This window comes from Giraffa tippelskirchi, chromosome 5, assembly GCF_054371585.1.
Source record: "Giraffa tippelskirchi isolate mGirTip1 chromosome 5, T2T-mGirTip1v1.2.pri, whole genome shotgun sequence".
NCBI classification, from domain to species: Eukaryota; Metazoa; Chordata; class Mammalia; order Artiodactyla; family Giraffidae; genus Giraffa; species Giraffa tippelskirchi.
The window spans coordinates 63,646,299-63,661,027 of record NC_137279.1 but is presented as its reverse complement, the minus strand read 5'-3'; the positions used below and the strand labels follow the sequence as shown (position 1 = coordinate 63,661,027).

At 37.7% G+C, this 14,729-nt stretch overlaps 1 long non-coding RNA gene across 1 annotated transcript in view; it reads left to right on the top strand.

The window, feature by feature from the left end:
• The first annotated feature begins 395 nt into the window (after nt 1-395).
• LOC145505092 (uncharacterized) overlaps nt 396-14,729 on the top strand; it is a 72,080-nt gene continuing 57,746 nt past the window's right edge. Inside the window, exons 1-2 of the long non-coding RNA XR_014052834.1 lie at nt 396-1,498; nt 1,989-2,081. This is a non-coding gene — a long non-coding RNA (uncharacterized LOC145505092). The remainder of the gene's footprint in view (nt 1,499-1,988; nt 2,082-14,729) is intronic.

Below are 14,729 nucleotides of genomic sequence, written 5' to 3'. Positions count from 1 at the left end.
AGAAGCAAGCACAAGGAAGCAGGCTTGCCGGGCACGAGGCGCGGCGGTAAGCCTGAAACCCACTAGGTGAGGAAGAGGGGCAGGAAGGCGCTGACCGGGGGACGGACCGACCCCCTCCGCCCGCGGCGACGACGGCCGACCGCCCAAACAGCCCGCGAGGGGCGCAGCGCGCCACGGCGGCGGCGCGGAGGAACGCGGGGGCGCCCCCACGTCGCGGGCCCGGCGCTGGGGACACCGGCCCGGCACGTCGGGGACGGCCGACGCGCCCTCGCGTCCACCCGCCCGAGGGGGCCGGAGCGGGGCGCGGCGAGGGGACACGGGCGCTCCCGCCTCCCCCGGCACGCGACGACGTCGGCGGACAGACGGCGGCGCCGGGCAGCGAGACGCAATAGTGCGCGGCACCGGGGATCAGCCTGGCGGGACGGACGTGGCGGATGGAGAGGAGGCACTGACGGCGTGCGGCCATGTAGGCCGGCGTAGCGAAAGACGCGGCGGCAGCACGGAACCGGCGGTGGAGGTGGGGTGGCCATGCGCCACGGCGAGGGGCCCCGGGGCCGGTTCAAAACGACCCGGAAGCGAGTCGGCCTCTGGGGCGCGCCTCGGGGTCTCACCTTAGAGGCCTCCCCAACAGCGGCGGTCCCGCGGCACCCAGGACGCCGACTGGCCTCCCCGGCCCCCGGCTGGCCGCCCTCGCGGGGCTCGCGCCCACCGCCGCCAACGCCCAGAGCCAGAGCCGGCCCGGGAGAACGCCCTCCCGCCGCGGCCCGGCGCCCCCACGGCCCTCACGCGCAACCCCCCCTTCTCGGGGAACGAGGGCGCTGCTGAGGCCAGGGAACTACACCCACGTGAGGCGAGGCCGGCTGGTTCCAGACAGGGGAACAGGGGGCGGGCGGTCACCGGCGCGGGCCGCGGGGAAGGCCGGCAGTGACGGGGAGGGGTGGCAAGCACGCACAGCGAGGGCCGCGGGGCAGGGACCAGAGAAAACCGGGACACGGCCGAACCACCAGGAAAACAAGCGCGGGGTCTCAACGCCACACACTCGAGGGCAGTTCCGCGACGCCTGGGATGCTGGCTGGCCGCGGCCACGCCCGGAGCCTCCCACGACCCAGTGCCACCGCGTGCCGCGGAGGAGCCGCGTCCACTAGTCCCATCCGTCCGACCTCGGCAGATCCGGCTTCCATCCAGTCCGACCCTGAGGCTTAATGTCCTGGGGACGCGCTCTCCATCCAGGTGGCCCTAGCCGGTGCCCGCACACCGCCACTGGCTGCAGCTCGGGACGGAGGGCAGGCGGGACAGACTCCTCACGGGTGCGGGACTGGGGAAGAACCGGGCGTCCCCATCCTCGTGGGCTCACCACGGGGTTTGGCCGCGTGCACACACAGCGCACGCACTGCCCCACTTGTTGGTCGCCCGGCGGGTCCTCCCGGACCCTCCCCTGACTCGGAGCGAGGAGGCGCGCGTGCAGCGATGCTGAGTCTGTATCCCATCAAGGTGAAATGTAAGTCGTAATCATTTGCAATGAATAACTTAAGAATAAACATAGAGATATTCTCAATATTCTTATGTAAGGCAAGAATTTATATTAACGATATAAACATTTATATAGATATACAAATATGTTTATATGTATACATAAACATATTTACAAACATAGACAAAAATTTATACTGACAAAAATTTGGTAACTGTGTATGTATAATTTATATTTTGTATATGTATACTTATACAAACGTATGTATTTATAATTTATAAATTATAATTTATAAATTTATGTATATAAATGTTTATATACAGTTACAATACATTTTTGCCTTACATGGTAAGAATATTTAGAGTAAGTATCTCTATGTTTATTCTGAAGTTATTCATTTCAAATGATTACGACTTACATTTCACCTTGATGGGATATAGACCCAGTCATTTAAATGACTATGATCATAGGATCAGAAGACTATTCAGCTACCATTTAACCATGTGTTGTTCTTCAGTGGCTAAGTCGTGTTTGATTCATTGCAACCCCATGGAATACAGCATGCCAGACTTTCCTGTCCTTCACTGTCTCCTGGAGTTTGCTCTAACAGGTATCTGTTGAGTAGGTGATGTCATCCAACCATCTCATCCTCTGTGACCCACTTCTTCCTGTTGCCCTCAGTTTTTCCTAGCATCAGGGTCTTTTCCAATGATTTGGCTCTTCCATCCAGTGACCAAAATATTGCTAAAGTATTTAGCCTAGTAAACTGTGGTTATTAGTCTGTCTTTCGGTACTACAGTTTCTAATTTACAACATAGACAAAATTACAATTGTGAGGGTTTGACAATATTATATTAACGTATAATTAGCATCAAGAGAAGTTATTAGTATATATTGTTCAAGTATATTGTTTTTGCCATTATTACTGTTACTGACCTTTTGAATATTAATATTTTTAGGATTTCCTCCTTTCATTCAGTCCAAACAATAGAATATTCACTCAAGTTTTATTTTAATGTGGAAAGAATCTAACCAATCTGGTTCCTATTGAAGTGATTACTGACTAAGACTGCATAGTCCTTTGAAGTCCAGTAATTGTTTTATTTCCATCACCTTTTCATGGGTCCACAACCCTTGAAAAGTTTGAGAACCCACTTCCTAAGTTCTGGGCTCTCTAACAAATCTAATGTGGCCATTCCCTCTAAGGCATTACTTCTCTCCAGAGGTACTGGCATAGACTGGGTTGCAAGTCACAACTTTTCTGTGGACAATGTACTTCATTACGCTTTGAAGTCTTACATCATCACTTGTTGGTCCTTGGAAGTCCAATACATTTTCACTTTGATCTCTAATTTTTTCTTACAAGTTTTTGTTGACAAAACTGGATCACTTTTATTACATAATTTCTCATAATCTGGATATTTCACCCTGCATTTCTATAGTTTCTCTTAATACATTCCTTATTATGTGTATTAATTATAATTTGGTGCTTTGACCCAGAGCTCTGTTGGCCAGTGTATTTGTCAGTAGAAACAATCTAAATTGCTAAATTTAGGTTATTTAACGTTTTGTTATTGTTGTTGTTCATTCTCTTAGTCGTGTCCAACTCTTTCAGATCCCATGAACTGCACTGCCAGGCTTCTCTGTCCATCACTATATTCCTGAGTTTGCTCAAGCTCATGTCCATTGAGTCAGTGATGCCATCCAACCATCTGATCCTCTGTCAACTCCTTCCCCTCTTGCCCTCAATTTTTCCCAGCACCGAGGTCTTTTCTAATGAGTCAGCTCTTCATATCAGGTGGCCAAATTATTGGACCTTCAGCTTCAACACCAGTCTTTCCAATGAATATTCAGGGTTGATTTCCTTCAAGATTGACTGATTTGATCTCCTTGCTGCCCAAGGGACTCTCAGGAGTCTTCTCCAGCACCAGTTTGAAGGCATCAATTCTTCAGTGCTCAGCCTTCTTTATGGTCCAACACTCACATCCATACATGACTACCAGAAAAACCATAACTTTGACTATATGGACGTTTGTCATCCAAGTGATGTCTCTGCATTTTAATACATTGTCTAGGTTTGACATAGGTTTTCTTCCAAGAAGCAAGCATCTTTTAATTTCGTGGCTCAGTCACAATCCACGTTGATTTTGGAGCTCAAGAAAATGAAGCCTGATACTGTTTCCACATCTATTTGCCATGAAGTGATAGGACCAGATGCCACAATCTTAGTTTTTTGAATGCTGAGTTTTAAGCCACCTCTCCTCTTTCACCTTTTGCACTTAAAATTCCAGGTTCTCCGTTACACTAGCTTTGCTCAACTATTTAGGAGCCTCATGTGACTAATGACTTCTCTAGTGGGTAGTGCACATACAGAATATTTCCTGCTACACAAAAATTTTTATTGGGCATCCCTATTCTAGAGGCTTGATATGCTTCATATTGACTCCCTTTATTTACTAAAATTACTTCCTAGCTTATATTGCAAACTTCCAGTGTGGGAGTGATATGTAATATGTGTATGTTTACTTTTTATGATATTATTAGCTACTGGTGACCATTGTCTGGATTAATTAAGTCATTAGGTTTAGAAAAATGAAACTGTAATAGCATTCTTCTATTATTATATGGAAGTGTTGTGTAAATACATACTTCTATTTGCCTTTAACTCAGTTACAGATAATTGGGGAAGAGGCAGGTATAAATGTCTTATTTTTTCCCTTTTCTTACCATTTGCAAAATAATATTTTTTAGCATTCCTCAAAGTGACCAATGAAATGCTTTCTGTATTATTATTAAAACAAGGATTTAAACATGTGATACTTTTGAATAAAATGCAGTTAGTACCTTTTCTGGATGCTCTAAAATTTTCATCTTTGACTGATGGGAGCCTCCTCAAGTTGACTCCTGAGTCTTTTCACATAATGTGAAAGTTTTTGACAATTTTCTTTTACACTGAAATATTCTAAAAGTATCTTATGTAGATGTCCTACCCTAGACGTGATATATGATCTTATTTCTATAAACTCTGGCTCTTTTTAATAGGACTGGCTTTTAGAAATGACAGTTATATTAATCTTTGCTGTTGGTCTTATAAAAAAAAAATCCCTGAGGCAAAATGAATGTATACAAATCCACCTGTTTTATTGTAATCTGAGTGGTCTAAGAATATAGACAAAACAAAAATATATACACAGCTAAGTTGAATTCATAGCAATAGTTACATCTGAGGACTGAAATTGCAAAGGTCAAGGAGGAATATTGCTTTACTTATAATGTTTAAATTTTTCACAGAAAGTTTAAATAAGCTTCTTTTGCCAAATATTTGATTAACCTTATATTTAATAGAACTATAAAAATTCTTATGATCAGTTTAATTTGAAGTTTATTGTTCATTAAATTGTCTCTACAAATACCTCTTTAAAAATACTAATAAGTTATACAACTAACTAATGTATGCCATATTACAAAATTTTGGAACGAAAAAATAAAAGAAGAAAAAGTTAACAAATTTGCTACCAAGAGGCACTATTAGGTTAAAGCCTTCTTATGTCTGACAGAATTTGCAATAGTCATCAACTTTGCCATGCTCTTGTTGTGTAAGTTTTCTCATGACTCATATGTTAGTGATGAGAGCCATCTCGTAGAATTAAGATTGGCTAGCATAACAAATCTTAACACGTAACACAGTAACACTTTCACATAGTAAGTGTAAAATAAATTATTAGTATTCCTATTGATACTGAGAAATACTAAAGGCCATTAATATGTTATTATATACACTATGATAAATTGCCTGTAACTTAAATTTAAAATGGCCAAATTAAAAAGAATATGTACATGAAAAGTAAGCATACTTTTGATTAAATGGTATAGTTTTTATAGCTTTTAAAAATGTATGGAATCATCTCATATTGGTTTTAACTAAGAATATCTATGCTTTGGGAAAGGACACGAAAATGGGAATTGTATTGATTCCAATGACCACCTTAATATACCTCAAAATTGCACATGCCAAACAGGGCTTGTCTTCATATAGTATTATAAGAAATTTCTGTGAAGTTAGCTGTGTCAGATGGAATAAATGTCAGCATTATCCCTAGGACAGGGATCATCCCTATCTTGTTTGTAATTCTGTATTTCAGAAATGAAGCAGATTCTTCTCTTTCTCTTCATTTGTGTGTCACAGGAATGGACATAACTCTAACATAGTAGCAAATATCATGAATTGGAGTACTACTACAGGCTGCAAATATACAATTTGAATTCAAGTAGCCTAATTTTAGAAATTTTGTTGGTGTCTGGCAGATTTAAGTACAAGGGGATTTTGCTATTCAGCAGTTCTCCTTTATGTACCTCAGGACAAATGTAGTGTGCAATTTATGGTAAATTGAGCATATCTCAAACTCTAGTTGCAAGGTAGACAGTTAATACTAAACTGATTGGTGTTAAAGTAAATGGGTAAGAGAAAAGGATTGGGGTTCAGTAATTGGTTAATGGCCACAGTACTAAGGCATAGGACCTGATTCATTAGGTCTTAGGAAGAGAAATGTTTTGATGGACACTAACAATCATCCAGTCTCAAGATAAGAGACATTTAATCTCTTGTATCATCAGTTTTAGATTCTAAAAAAATGCATTAAACCGAGATCTCTCCACTAAAGTGATGTAATGTGTAATTGACATCAAAAGCATATGCCCCTATCACCAAATGGCATTAGCCTCTTTAAATTCAGACAGATTGTCTGAAAGCAGTGGTTCCTAACCATTTATGCTAGAGCTTAAAACCCAGAAATATGAAGTTTAAAGAAATCTAGTTCTTCAAATATACACACTATGGGAATTATTCACTTATAATTCAATAAGGACCATTTTTACACCATTCTGTCATGTTCAGTAGCAGAAATGGAGCCTCTCCTTTCACAATGACACTGTTCATTTTGAGAAAAGAGTTACCAATGTTTTGAAGAGTTTGCTTCTTAGAGTCTCCCATAGTCTTAGACTATTAATAAGGAGGCTATTAATAAGGTAACTCAGTAGTAAAGAACCCACCTGCCAGTGCAGGAGACATGGGTTTGAACCTGGGTCAGGAAGATCCTCTTGAGAAGGAAATGGCAACCCATTATTCTTGCCTGGAGGATTCCCATGGACAGAGTAGCCTGGCAGGCTACAGTCCATGGGGTGTAAAGAGTCAGACACAGGTGAGCAATTGAGCATGTTAATGAGAGGACAGGTTGACCAGAGGACTTTGGGATGCAGGTGATAACAAGAAAATCGCGGTCTGTGGTACTTGGTTGTGGCAGCCCTAACAGATTAATACTGAGTCTAATTCCTTCCTTTCATGATGATCTTCCCAAATCAAAAGTCTTATTCTCGAGCCTCTGACATTCTTCAAACTCAAAACCTCAAAATTTTTTTTTTCTTACTTCTAATCCATAATTACTGTCTAGTCCTTTGAGGAGAGGGTCATCTTCTTCCCCCACTATCCTGATTTTTTTTAAGCCATGAACTCCTCTTCTGCCCTTTGAAACCTCTTGTTTTGATTCTCAGCATGTTTTGAAAGCAAACAAAAAGCCTGGACTTTAGAAAATCTAATTCTCATTTGGAATTTATGTATGCTTCAAACTGATGAAAAAAGAGACAATATTGGGGGAGAGGGACAAAATTAGTATTTAAAGACCTTAAAACTTTTTAAAATAGCTCTTTAGAATAATTTCTTTAATTTATTAAAACTCTTTATTTTTTGCTTTCACATACCACAGTTTTTACATGGACATTATAGACATGCGATTTTGGTGGATGTGATTTGATGTTAAGTGGTAGGAAATGACCAGAAGATGTTTAGAGTAGCTGCAATATCACCTAGAAAAAGAGGACAGCTTCCTTTTTTTTTCTCTTGAAAATGTCACTGCTCTAGAAATAATACTATATAACCCCTCAAGTTTGGGATTGCCAGTCAGCCTGATTTTATGAACAGGACATGCTGAACCTCATTGTAGTGCATTGTTGCTCAGTTGCCCAGTCGTGGCTGACTCTTTATGGACTGCAGCACACCAGGCCTAGTGCATTCCTAACAGCAATTATTCTCTGCTGTCTATAGAGACTGTTATGAATGATAGTATTTCTCATATACTTCAATTTATGTCTTGCCAGGCAAGTATATTTGAGATTTATTTTTTTCCTAGAAATATTTTTTTGGTGGCATTGCACTATTCCTATATTTTCTTGAATAAAAGCCATATAATTAAAATGTTTCATTAATGTAGATGCTAAGTTATTTCTTACTTAATTAAAACATACTCTAGGAAAATTATTTTTCATGTAGAATAATGATACTAAAAATATACGTTTGAAATACTAGTGCAAAAAGGAATTTAATGTTTACTCTGAATGTAGATTCTTATAATACTTGCTCCATGATGCTAGGGACACTGGGTTACCTCTCAAGCATGAAGTGATCCCCGTGGGTCAAGCCACAGTTCAAAAGCCTGAGGAAATGCGTAATTGTTTTCAAATAAAAAAGTTTTCTTCACAACACAGAGACATATATTCCCTTGAGACAAAGAAAAACCGAGAGCAATATTAAAGCAAAATTGAATGCTTTGTAATATTTAAAATGTTAAATAGTCTATCATAACTCAATTTTAGGCAATGGGGTGAATTTGTTTTTTCTAAAGATCTAATATACACACTTCTATTATAGCTTGGAAAATTTGTTTAATAAATTTGAAATGCAATTTGAATTATATCTGAAATATAGTTATTTTAAATTTTCTGTTTATACTCACGTATGGATTTTCCCCCATCCTTGTTGATTTAACTTTATTATTTTAAATACATGCAACACTAATATATTTCTGAAAGTCAAAGTTATCACAAAGAATGGAGAGGGATACAGATCAGTGGAACAATTAGCAGGTTCAGCAACAGAACCCCATAGACATTTTCAATATAAATTTGGCAAAGGTGCCAAGACATTTTATAAAGGAGGGAATTCTCAGCATATAATCTTGGATTGACTGAATATATGTATAATAAAACACTAATTACAATGCTAATCCCATACTGCCTGAGAAGATGTATTTGAGATAAAACATAAAAATGTGTGTATAAGAAATACACTAAAAAGAGACAGAATATCTTTGTGAACTTGAATTAGAAATTTCTTAGGACACAAAAAGCATTAATTATAAGATTTTAAATATTTAAACAAAATTTCAAAATTATATACATAATTATATACAAAACTGTGTACAAACATATACAGAATCATGTGTATATATATATATAAGATTATATACAATATTATATACATACATTATAGATATAACTACATACATATATGCAGCAAAACACTAGGATCCAGATTGTGTGAGTGACTTCTTGAAATCAATTACAGATAAGTAAAAAATAACAATAAAATAGGCAAGACACATGGACATATTTCTTAACATAAGATTCATCGTTCAGTTCATCATTCGTGGTTCAGTTGCTCAGTCGCGTCTGACTCTCTGCGACCCCATGGACTGCAGCATGCCAGGCTTCCCTGTCCTTCACCAACTCCCAGAGTTTGCTCAAACTCATGTCCATTGAGTCAGTGATTCCATCCAGCCATCTCATCCTCTGTCGTCCCCTTCTCCTGCCTTCAATCTTTCCCAGCATTAGGGTCTTTTCCAGTGAGTCAGTTCTTTGCATCAGGTGGCCAAAGTACTGGAGCTTCAGCTTCAGTCCTTGCAATGCATATTCAGGTTTGACTTCCTTTAAGTTTTACCAGTTTGATCTCCTTGCAGTCCAAGGGACTCTCACGAATCTTCTCTAATACCACAGTTAAAACACATCAATTCTTCTGCGGTCAGACTTCTTTATGGTCCAGCTCTCACATTCATACATGACTACTGGAAAAACCATAGCTTTGACTAGATGGACCTTTGTTGGCAAAGTAATGTCTCTGCTTTTTAGTATGCTGTCTAGGTTTAACATGAGTTTTCTTCCAAGGAGCAAGTGTCTTTTAATTGCATGACTGCAGTCACCATCTGCAGAGATTTTGGAGCTCAAAAAAAATGATGTCACTGTTTCCATTGTTTCCCCATCTATTTGCCATGAAGTGATGGGACTGGATGCCATGATCTTCGTTTTTTGAGTGTTGAGTAACATAAGATTAGTAATGGTCAATAAAAATATAGAAATGTGATAATTATCACTAATCAGCAAGGTAATGCAAATTAGAATCACAGTGAGATATAATTCCTATCCATTGAAATAGCTGAAATTTTAAAAGGCCAATATACTGTGTTTATGAGGTTGTGGAACAATTGCAACCATAACTCTTTGTGGGTGCATAAGTGTAATTATTCAACTAATTTTGTAAGTATTTTGGCAGTTTCTCCTACACTGAAACATACAGCTGCATGTGGAGGGAGGAGATAAAGCAACAGGGGTTTGAAAGATGACTGCAGGTATAAAAGAGAAGGAAACTGACCCAGTCAAATTCCTTTCAATATTATAACTGGGCCCACAAGACTTGTAACAAAATTTTGCTAGATGGATGTTCTAAATCTGTGGATTGTTTTTAAAAGGATATTCCCATTGATGCAAATATATACAGAATCTGTGGATTCTTGAAATTTGGCTCCTTAAAGATGCCATGTGAACTAAAGTATAAAATGGAGATGTTTTGAGGGTTAAAATCTCTCCTCCAAAGCCTACCAAAAAAATCACTTGGTGTCTGCATCTGTTTTTTGGGGGACAGGGGTGCCTGTTCAGAAAGGAAGGGCTTGGGGGAGTTGCCACTGATGTTTCAGACCCTTTCCTCCTGATTTATTTGTGTCTTTGAAATTATTAGTGTCACTTGATATTAGGTATGAAATCTGATTTCCTTGAGTCTGATCTATCATTTGATCCTTGTAGTGAATCAGTAACCTAGACCAGCAGTTCCATTCCAAGATATGAATTAAAACATTGTGTTATGACTGTTAAACTAGCGGTATCATGCCCTCTGCTTGGATTGTTGAATTTATGGCTCTGACAGTTCAGGCAGTCTTCACCCTTCCTTCTTTGTTCTTTCTTCTGCTGATCCTTCTCTTAACCTTCAGTATCCTTTCCCCTACTTGCCATATTTTGAGAAATGTATGTTTAAGTACCTATTTTAGTTTGTATTTATATTTGAAATTGCTCAGACTTCATTTTGTGTGACTTGACTGGAAAATGTCATCCTGTAAAATGTCTTACTATTTATATTTAGCATTATAACAATAAAAAAGACTTTATTCTTTGTGTTTATAGTTTTTTTTTTCTAGTCTACTTGTGTTCTTTAGATCCTGATCATTGTTTATTGCTGAATGTATATATAGAAACAAGTTATAATCTCCTTTTGGAGGATGAATTAATCACTCTAAAACAGAATCCTTCATATTGCCATACTATTTTAAAGTTCTATCATCCAAAGTCCTAGATACTTATTTTCAAGTGAGTCTATGATAATATTACATGCGAAATACAATAATTTACTAAGTTTTAGTTGTGCATTTACTTTGCTGTCTGCAATATGAAACCATGAATGACAGGGATAATGCTTCATTAATGGTCAATAAATGAAGGGTCCCTAAATCATAGTAGATATAGAGGGCATCTGTTCTTTTCAATTTTTCCAGAATGATAATTTTCCCTTTGGAAATTACTTCTCTCTAACTCTCATCCTGTGCTATCCTAGTTACTTGTTCCTAACTTAACTCTGGCCAATCAGAACATTCCACTTCCCTAGATAAAATCACTGACTCAGTATTGGTTACTTGATTCAGTCCAGACCATTAAAGTTTATTATGTAAATATACTCTTTTCCAAAAAGAATGAATGACATGATTTTACAGTTTTACAAACCAATCAATTTATTTTCTTTTGGCTAATTTAATTTTAGTTGTTATTCTGCAATTTAGAGTAGGAGAGTCCTATCTAATTAGGATTATACATTATTGTAAATAATATACCTTCTCCATTTTCAATTATAATGTTTACATGTAAAACACAGAACTTATAGTAAAACAACCCAGTTGCTTTGAAAAGTATTGGGTTGGCCAAAAGATTTGTTTGGGTTTTCTGTAATATGTTACAGAAACATCCTTTGGAAACCCAATATTTACCTTTCTTCCAATATGGTGATAGAAACTTTCTACTGAAAAGTACATGAATCTTAATTGTACATTAAAATAACTTAATAGTTGACTTTACTAGAAAAAAGACTCAAAGTTGATTTAACTTTCTTAACAGTTTAAAATTTTATCTAAGTGAAAGCATCTATGGGTAGACATATATTTTATAGTTTAGAATCTATAAACAGAATGAAAATGTTGTGCTAAATTTCATTTATGTTTCAATAGAAATAATTTTATAGAAATTGAAGCATTTTGGAGAAAACTTGTGTATTCATAAATGTCACCAATTAATCTAATACATGATAAAACATTATTTGGTAATGTTTACATAGAATGCATTTAGATTGCATTTTACCTGATTTTCTCCCTTCTTCAGTAGTAGGAATTGTGCAGAGAACTTTTGTTGCATGTCATATAGATAGTCATACAGAGAGTAACAAATTTGTTTCAATGATTTGCTATTTATTTAAAGATGAAAATTCTAATAATGCTGAATGCATATTTTCCCCACATGGTCTATAGCTTTCTTTTTAAATAACTTAGATACATACATGACTATTAAAAGTTTTTCTTTATTGAAATAATTCATTGATATTGAGTCAATCAAGTTTTGTGTTTGCATATTTAAATCATGTTTGAATCATGTTTATTAGCTAAATATATATAAGAAATTAAGGGGAAATTTTAGTTATTTGGCAGATTGATAGTCAAGTATTTTTCCTCTATTTTGTAGGAAAATATGAAGGTTTCAAACATAGCAAAATATTATTATGCATATTCAGCTAAATGCTAAGTAAAGAAACACACTCAAAAATATTTAACTATGATTTTGTGTACATATATATTCTTTTTCCATTAATGGCAAAGTGCCTTAATTCTTGTGGAAGATTTGTACTGTATTTGATTAAATAGAAAGTGTAATATAAAGTGTATACTCTGTTAAAAAAAATGGGTCAAGTGAGAGAAAAGTTAGAGATTTGTGATTTTTAACGCAGTACGTATCAGGCAAAGAGGCTTACAGATTAATCCTTTCAAAGATGTGATTATTACTTTTGGAAGCTCTAAATCAAAAGTATTAGCCAATTCATTGCTACTGCTACTGCTAAGTCGCTTCAGTCGTGTCCGACTCTGTGCGACCCCATAGACGGCAGGCCACCAGGCTCCCCTGTCCCTGGGATTCTCCAGGCAAGAACACTGGAGTGGGTTGCCATTTCCTTCTCCAATGCATGAAAGGAAAAGTGAAAGTGAAGTCGCTCAGTTGTGTCCAACTCTTAGCGACGCCATGGACCGCAGCCTACCAGGCTCCTCCGTCCATGGGATTTTCCAGGCAAGAGTACTGGAGTGGGTTGCCATTGCCTTCTCTAGCCAAGTCATTAAGAGATGACATATATGAAAGACTATAGCCTTTTCAGACTGATGAACTGAGAGATTCTCTGACTCATTTTTCAATTTTACAGCCCTTAAAAGTACTCTTGTAAGGAGTACAGTACTTTTTGTCAGTAAGTAATTAACCTTAAAGTATAGGTTGTCCCATTCAAGACAGAAAAAGCTAATCTTTGTACCTGAAAGCCATGAGTGCTATTACAAACACAGAATGCAGTTTATTATGTGATTTCATTCCAAAGAGACAATCTTAAAACTTTTCTTAGCAAAACACAATTCACATCTATCTAAAGAAAGAAAGTAGCTTAATGAAACATACGCTACTTATGTTTGATTAAATTGAAACAAAATGATGACCTGTGACAAAATGGAGAGTACTTTAAAATTAATATTACACAAAAATAATCTGTAAGAAAAGAGTACATGGGCACTGATAGGAGTTTCAGTAAATGTGTAGTGAAAGTTAATCATGGAATTACTATGAGATGGTTGGCAAGCTTTTCTGTTTTTCAAAGTTTTAGAGTTGAAACCATTAAAGCATCAGTATCAAGGCAAGATGTCTAAAATAGTAGAGAGAATTCCTTTTATACATTATATGAAGTATATTCACCTCAGTTTATATTAGTGTCATGTACACAACATAGTGATTCAACATTTATATACATTAAAAATGATCACTACAATAAATTTAGTTACCATCTGTCACCATACAAAGTTAATATATTACTGACTACTACCCCATGCTGTACATTACATCCCATGGCTTATTTAATTTATAACTAGAATTTTGTTCCTCTTGATCTCACTCATGCATTTTGCCCCCTGACCCAACCATCAACTTGTACTCTATCTATGAGTATGGGTTTTATTTTGTTTTACTTTTTAGATTCTGCATACCAGTAAAATCATGTAGTAATTGTCTTTCTCTGTCTGACTTATTTCACTTAGCATAATACTCTCAAGGTCCATCCATGTTTCTTCAAATAGTAAGATTGCTCTCTTTTTAATGGGCTGAGTAATATTTCATTGTATTTGTATACACCACATCTTTTTCATCCATCAATAGGCACCATTTTTTTCTATATCTTGTCTATTGTAAAAATAATACTGTAATGGCCATCAGGGGTACATATATCTTCTTCAAAATATGTTTTTGTTTTCTTCACATAGATATCTATAGTTAGAATTGCTAGATCATAAAATAGTTCTATTTTTATTTTTTTTTCAGAGAGTATGGAGGTTTATATTCCCACCAACAAAGCATGAGTGTTCCCTTTTCTCTGCATCCTAAATAACATCTGCTGTTTCTTGTCTTTTTGATACTAGCCTTTCTTGTCAGCATCTATGGGGTCACAAAGACTCAAACATAGGACTGAGTGACTGAACAGCAGTTCTGTCAGCTGTGATATAATGTCCTTGTGGTTTTGGTTGGCATATCCTTGGCGATTATGATGCTGTGCATCATTTAATATACCAAATGACCATATGACTATCTTTGGAAATATGTCTATTCATATCCTCTGCTCATTTTTAAATTTGTTTTTTTGTCCTTAAGCTGTATGAGTACTTTATATTAATATAGCCCTTATTGGGATATATTGAATGGTTTGCTTTGGAAACGACTTGAGAAACCTGTATGCAGGTCAGGAAGCAACAGTTAGAACTGGACATGAAACAACAGACGGGTACCAAATAGGAAAAGGAGTACGTCAAGGCTGTATATTGTCACC